The sequence below is a fragment of the Rosa rugosa genome, chromosome 3 (assembly GCF_958449725.1).
Source record: "Rosa rugosa chromosome 3, drRosRugo1.1, whole genome shotgun sequence".
In the NCBI taxonomy this organism is placed as follows: Eukaryota; Viridiplantae; Streptophyta; class Magnoliopsida; order Rosales; family Rosaceae; genus Rosa; species Rosa rugosa.
This window is the reverse complement of record NC_084822.1, coordinates 22,744,423-22,752,284: the sequence shown is the minus strand read 5'-3', so window position 1 is coordinate 22,752,284 and position 7,862 is coordinate 22,744,423.

Genomic DNA, 7,862 nt, shown 5'->3' with positions numbered 1-7,862 from the left:
TGTCTTCAAACTCAGAAAATGAAAACGTCAAACTTATTTACACTTTTTTAATCATGAATGCAATTTATAATATTGAACCAACAACATAAATATATACTTACTTGATTAATCGATTTGCATATCAGGGCAATTAAAGGACATTGTGGGATGATAAACATCATCATCTGGTGAAAAACCAACAGTCGATGGCCTTGGAGACATGTCACGAGTAAACTGAGACATTCTTTGCACAACATCATCTTATGTATTCACTGATATTATGTATTGTTTAAACATTTCTCCCATTTTTTGGAGTGCCATCTCTATGCACCTTACTTCAAACATTTATTCCATTCATCTTTATGCACCTTACTAGACATGGCCGGAACCGCCGCCTCCGAATTGAGTGGCGTGACCTATGCCAAAATCTTCCTGTCAACATATACAACAACTTTCACAACTATCACAAAGTCTAGATCAAAGCGAAATGGCCGGAAAATACCTCAATAGAAAGTAGATCGGAGTTTTGTCCAGTTTTCCGATTTGCTTTGTTTCTCCTTCCACGCTTCAGTTTTGTTCAAGCCAATTGGAAAGCATGATCAACATCTTCAGAGGGTTCCAAAATGACCACTGGCAAAGCTTGGGGTGGCCAGACGGTGAACAAATCGGTGTTGACCGAAAACTGAGCTTGGATCGGACCTTGCTTGCTCCGTCGCATACGTGCCGAGATAGGTTGCAAAGCCACCACATAACGGTGAAGGAGGAAGAAGCGAAGCGATTGCAAGTGGTGGCACATCCAATGGTAGCCGGACGGAGAAGATATCGCCGGAAGAAGAAAATGGCGATTTCCGGTCGGGGAGAGAGAGAGGGGCGGGTTTCCAAATTTGGAAATCTGTCCTTTTTGCAAATTTCAGAAAATTTCGTCCTTTATAAAAATAGAAATTTTTTCCGAAAGCTATAACTTCTTCATACGAACTCTGATTTTCGCGTTCTGTATATGCACGAACTCGTATCGACATGATCTACGATTTTTGTGAAGGAAGTTTTAGGAGAAACTCAACGAATAAAAGTCAACTCTTTGACCGCTAGAAAATAAAACGTTTCGAGTAATTATTTGTCCGAAACACTTTCACTCCACCCTCGAACCACGAATTTGTACTAAAGAATATGTCACGCCCCTGATTTTTAACACAAATAAAAATCGATATATAACCCCATAATTATACATGCGTGATCGTTCAGTCATCAATATCAAATACCTGGAAACTTTTACCCTTTAAACTACTGATACGTGCAAAAGCATCGTCAATTTAAACCCTGAAAATGTCGAGCGTTAGTATAGAGTAAGTAGGGATCGTTCTAAACCGGGGATTGAGGGTGCTAACATGTGAGAAACAATTTAAAGAGACATAGAATATACAATTTACGAAGATGTTAAGAACATATACAAGTTTACGAAAATTAGAAGTTAACAAGTTACAAACATGCATAAATTTCGAACAACAAAAGAAACAACAAAGAGTTAGAGAGTAAGCACATACATGTTACACGAATTTAGAGAGCAAAGGAATGAGAGAAAGAAACGAAAATATACAAGTATATATATAGGCAATGCCGAAATTAGAGAGAAAACAAGTTAGAAAAGGTTTTGGAAATCCCACTCCTATTTATACACAATTTACAAATCCATATCACATAGGGAATCCATATACAACAAGGATACATATTATTGACCAAGTCAAACAAGAAATCTTAAGTCAAAACTAACTCTAACTACTTTTCCTAAAAAACACCAAAGCATCCCTAAAATTTAGGAACACCTAAAAAACACAAAACAAAATCCTAAAAACCTCTAAATTAATTCCTAGAAAACACTAACACATATTTACTATTCATGGAGACACTATTCACGAATTTTTAAAAACATTTTTTATTTTATTTTTTTATATGAACATGCTACCTAAAAACTCTAAGTTAATTTTAATTATTTACAAATATACAAAAACACATAACATAAAAGATAGGGGAGTTTTGAAGATTGAAAAACATAAATTTTCGAAAACAAATAAAAGATTAAAATCGTTTCTATACAAAAGGTGGGAAAAGAAGAACTTTCGAAAACAATTCATCAAGAACAATCAAGATCAATTCATTCATGCATCCCTTAATCTTTATTAGTTATCATGAAATAATATCAACCAAGACACAAAGATCAACGCAACCAATGTCCCTTTTAACTTTCTTTCTTAAGTCAAATCGAAATAGCAACGCACCAAGACAATTTTATTTTGAAAAGTCGACATCACACAATCAAAGCAACTGCGTTGAAAATCCGTTTTCAAATCATTAAGTTCAAGAAAGAATTGATAAACATGCAAATCCAAGCACGTCACAACTTATCATTACATGCATAATCTGATTTCGACTCAAAGCAAGCCTTTACTACTTATTCGAATTAGGTTTCACAAAGCATCAAACCTAATTACTAGCTCATAACATGCAAGTATTCCTTTATTGGCCATTAAGACAACAGTTACATGCGTTTACCACAAAATCAGATTATTATTCCATTAAGTTGACAACTAACAAGACTCAAGAACACACAAACACATCAAACATTGAAAATCATATCAAAATTGAATTCAAAAATCAGAAAGTTAACTCATGGTTTCGGTTTTTACACAAAGAAAATCAAAACAGAAATTCTATCTAACAAGTTACAAAACCGAGAAGAGAACATAGGTGAAGATGGTATGAACAACCCTTATACACGTCCCAAGGTCCAACGCAGATCCAAGGCGGCGGCACAAGATGAAGATCACGGCAAAGGATGGAGGATGGCACGGCTAGAACTTCCAAGATGCGAAAACCTGAAACTCAAGAGCAAACCGGTGAGAAACGAAATTGTGGAGAATAATGTGTGACCCTTGAGACGTCTAATACACTAGGTATATATAGGAGAACGTCTCAAAGCACTCCCAATTCGTTTCTACTTGACTTCTTCAAGTTTGTGTTGATTTAGAACTTGTTTGGCACAAAACAGATTTCCGGCAGTCTTGACCTCAGTGCACTAAAACAGCCATAACTTCCTCTAGAAAATAGCTATCGCCGAGCTGTAAAAATTTCTGGAAACTAGACATCCGTAGCTTTCCAACCATATAAAGTTCATAATTTTCCGAGCTCTGAGAGATTTTCTATGCTCCGTTGAAGTTGACTGATCTGCACAGGCAGTAATCCGAATCTGTAATGGATTTGACTTTTAAAGCACAACTTAAGTCCAACTCGGTTTTCCTTGCCATCACATGCCTCTCACATGTCTTCCACGCCTTATTGAAGAATGAAACGTCAAGAACTCCCTAGAACCTTCAAGAATCTCATGGCAATTCCAATCCGTACTCAACTAGAAATCCAAACTCCACATTGCTTTGAAATCCGAATTCCTTGTTGCTTTCTCTTCCATGTGCACGGCATATGATCTTCTTGAGACTTCTAGATACTTCATGAACGTTCCAAGGCACTCCTAGTATGAGTAGAACTCCATATGCAAGTAGGTTTCCTAGTCAAATACTGCTTCCTTTTCCGAGATGCTTCTACACTCTTCCGGAACCTTCTTGAGTAATCCTTATCCCACAGGGACTCCTTGTCACACTAGGTTTCCTTATCTGAGTAGAATTGGGTTTCCTTGTCCAAGTAGAACTCATAGTCCAAGTCAGCTTCAGACTCCTACTTCAACTGGGATTCCTTTTCCTAGTCAAACTGGGAAAACTTCCATTTCTTCATTTCTTTCCATTTCTTCGCCACTTGTGCCTTCCTTAGCCATTTTTGGACTTTGAGACTCCATTTACACCTGTAAAACACTAACTAAGTTAAATTGATCAAGATAAAGGAAATAACTTAGCAAAATATAGGGTTTCAACATTATAAACGTCGCATTTTATGCTCCTATCAACTACCCACATATTGATGTCCTGAACCCACTATGTCAATATTGACCCGCTCCACAGAGTCAAATATTTCAAAAGCTTATGAATTAAATTGTCAACAACAAAATAATAAGTAAATGCTCCTCAGAGCTAACTACAAGCGGAAGTCATAACAACGGTAAAGTCACAAAATTGGCTTCCTACCGTAATGCTGCCAGCACGCCACCTCAGCTTCAGCCACGATTTCCCTGACCTGCAGGATTAACCCCTACATCATTCCATTGAATAGTGCACCGGGCTGCCACACAACAAACCCGGTAAGCTTATGAAGCTCGTATGAGTAAACTCAAAACCACAAAGCAAAACACATTTCTTAAGTCACCACAACCTAAACAACGATAAGCACACATCTCACACCTACAACCATCAATTCCATATCCTCCCATATCGTGCTTAAGTAAGTCAACTGGTGACTAAAGCCTCATGCTCAGATTGTAACATCCCGTATCTTAATTCACCGGTTACTAGTCATTTGGACAGTAAACGACAATTCGATTTACTTTTACTCTTTTTCGGTAACTTTAGTGGCCCTAAAAGTTGACTTTTTGTTCGGGTCAAAATTTGAGAAAATGTTCTTTATGAAAGTTGTAGAGGACGTTAAACCGAGCACGTGCATATGTGGTACGTAAAAATCGGAGCTCATATGCGAAAGTTATAAGTGAAATTGTGAAAGTTACTGTTCACGGTAAGTTTCTATAAATATAGGAAGTTACTGTGGTAAGTTTCCAAATTTGGGAAACTTACCCGGCTCTTTCTCTCTCCTCTCCCCCGACCTCTCTCTTTTCCGGTTCGGCCATTTTCGTCCTCCCTTCGATTCTTCACTTTCCGGCCACCAGCCGGCGTGCAACCGGTCACCAGAGGAGCGCCTCCTCCCTCCCAACACGCTAGTAACCTTGGTTTTCGAAGATTTGGCCGGAAAAGCTCGGAATTGACCTAAGAAGATCACTGTAGCAGTTGGGGTTTTTCGGCGATTTCCGGCGATTCCGACCACCTCCGGCCACCAAATCGCCGTCGAAGGTTTGGTTTTCATCACTGATCATTTCCCCTATGGCCTTGTATCATGATTTATTGTGTAGAAGTCGAATTGACGAAATGAAATTCTAGGGTTTTTGGAAATTTCTGGGTTTGTGTTCATCAAATGATTTCGGCTGTTTTTACTTGTTATTTGGATGTGTTGTAGTTGAGAAAGAGGTTAGGTTTGTTGTTTTGCAGCTACTGCCAAAATTTGGTGGCCATCGGAGGTGGTGGCCGCCGGCGCGTGGGGCCCACGCGCTGCCACTGTTGGTGGCGCGTGGAGGTGTGTGGGGCAGTGTTTTAATTCCAGTTTTTAGCCCATTGAATTGTGTAAATGTTGTAGAGCTTGTATGTGAAGTTTGGTGATTTTTGGAGAAGCTTGGAATTAATTATGAATTTTTGAAGTTTAGGGTTTCGATTATCGAATTATGTGAATCCGACTGTCGGATATCTCTCGGTTCTGACTTGGAACCTTTAAGATAACGAATTGGTATTAGTGGTAGAATGTGGGTTGAATCCGAGGAGAAGTGGAGATGTGATTATGAGGAATTGATTTTAGGAATCGTATTAATTTGTTGAATAGTTATTCACGGAATATAATTGTGTACAGGATGACGCACCGAGCGATTGCTCGACGAAGGAACTCGTATGCGTGATCACCGGAATAGTACTGTGAGTGGACTTTTATTTTTAAAGAATGATGCATGCATTTATTTTTCCAGAAATAATAATTTATTTATCATTTTATTATCGAGCATAATATTTTGCCTTGGATTATAATTTTGGCATTGTTTTTCCATATGAATTTCATATACGAATCTATTATGCTCAGATTTGGATTTCATGATTTGTTTTCGGAATATGATTAAATTTTCAGAGATTAATTATAATTTATTTTCAATTATGATTCGGGAATGGATTTTGAGCCTTTGATAAGTATCTCCGATATATGGTTTTTATTTGAAATCATGATTTAAGTGATTTTCGACGAATTACTTTCCGAGGTGATTTCCGGAATTTATTAAAATATTTTATTCGTCGATATTGAGATTTTTTGGAATATTTTTCGAAAATGGGATTTTCGATTGAATTATTTTATCGATTATTTCTCGCCTAATGGTTTATGAATTCTAGAATATTTTGGCGTGCGGGGCCACGTCGTTGGAGTATATATTTTCTGGAGATTTTCCGAGTATGGATGGGATTCATACTCGTGTTTTGTTGCGAGATTGGGGAAGCCTTACTGATTTACTGGTTTTTGATTGTTTTTCCTCACCATACTCGGGTCATTTGATTAGGTCTCCTCCTCACTTACTTTGTGTTTGTGAGTGGCAGTTGAGGTAGCTTATTCTCCTCCTCACTTACTTTGTGTTTGTGAGTGGCAGTCGAGGTGATTTATTCTCCTCCTCACGTGGGTGGCAGTCGAGGTTATTAGTTCTCCTCCTCGCACAATCTATGTGTGAGTGGCAGTCGAGGGTAGGTAGAGCCTGAGAGGCTCCATTCCCGTATGGTGAACTCTCTTCCCCGTATCATTTTATTGTTGTTCTTGACTAGCGGGGCTAGTCCGATTTCTGTTTAACCAGCGGGGCTGGTCCTATTTCTCGAGCATCGGAATTTATATTCTTCTTCGTGGTTATTTGTGACTAGCCCCATTTCTTGAGAGGAGCTTCTCGTGGATTGTTTTCATAATTATTGCATGCATCGAAAGTTTTTAATGAAATAATTGTGGGAAAGTATAAAAATCCATTTTGTTTAAAAATTGTTTATTTTGTCCACTCACGCTAACGTTTTTATATACTTTTCCCCTGGGCCCTTCGGTTTCAAATGCCCAGTTTGCAGGCGAAATTAGTTGAGGTCGGGCGTACATGGAGTCAAGGCATAGCCAACAGCATTGCTTCCGCGTACTCATTCTATTTCTGTTTTCTTTGTTACTTAGGGGATTAGTATTGCTCTGATAATCTATGAGATTAATATTGTCTTTGGGTTGAGACTGACATCCGATGAAATTGGAGTTGTGATTTGGGGAGCAGATGGCTCCAGGAGAATAAGGATGGATGATTTAGAAGTGTAAATGTTTTCCTACAGGTTTTGGGTAGCCTACTTTTAGGGGAAGTTCCGCCAAATTTTTGGTAGAATTTCTTCTAAAGTGGGCCCCGCAGGGCCACTTCGGATTTCGGGGTGAAATCCGGGGCGGGTCTTGTCACAGATCCTTAATCCTAGCATCCAGTTACACAAATTTCAGTCAAACAAGACTTCCTCAAGCAATGTTTGATGCCATCCTAACGCCCTCTGGCGAATTCCAGAATCACACATTCCCTCCCCACTGGAAGCCTTTGTCATCAACATGACATCAAAGGTGAAAAGCAAGGAATCACCTTCCTATCCTCACCACAGAGTACTATTCATCACCACTACGGCCCTTAAGATGAATCAAACCATCAATCAATAAAATCAAGAAGAAAACAAAGCAATCACAATTCAAGCAGCAAGCAAAACAATTCATAGTAACCCCAGCATATAATTTAGTTCAAGAGGTCACATTAAGTCAAGCAATTCAAGTCAAAGTAGTCATTGTAGGTAATCTCGACTATCACAGCAGTCTTCTCGATTATTGTTAACTTAATAACAATTCAGCTTGTAATGTCCCGTATCTCAATTTACCCGTTTACTAGTCATTCGGACGGTAAACGACACTTACTCTCACTTTTTACTTTGTTTCGATACTTTTAGTGGCCCTAAAAGTTGACTTTTTGTTCGGGTCAAAATTTGAGAAAATTTCCTTCATGAAAGTTGTAGAGGACGTTAAACCGAGCGCGTGCATATGAGGTACGTAAAAATCGGAATTCGTATGCGGAAGTTATAAACGAAAATGTGAAAATTACTGTT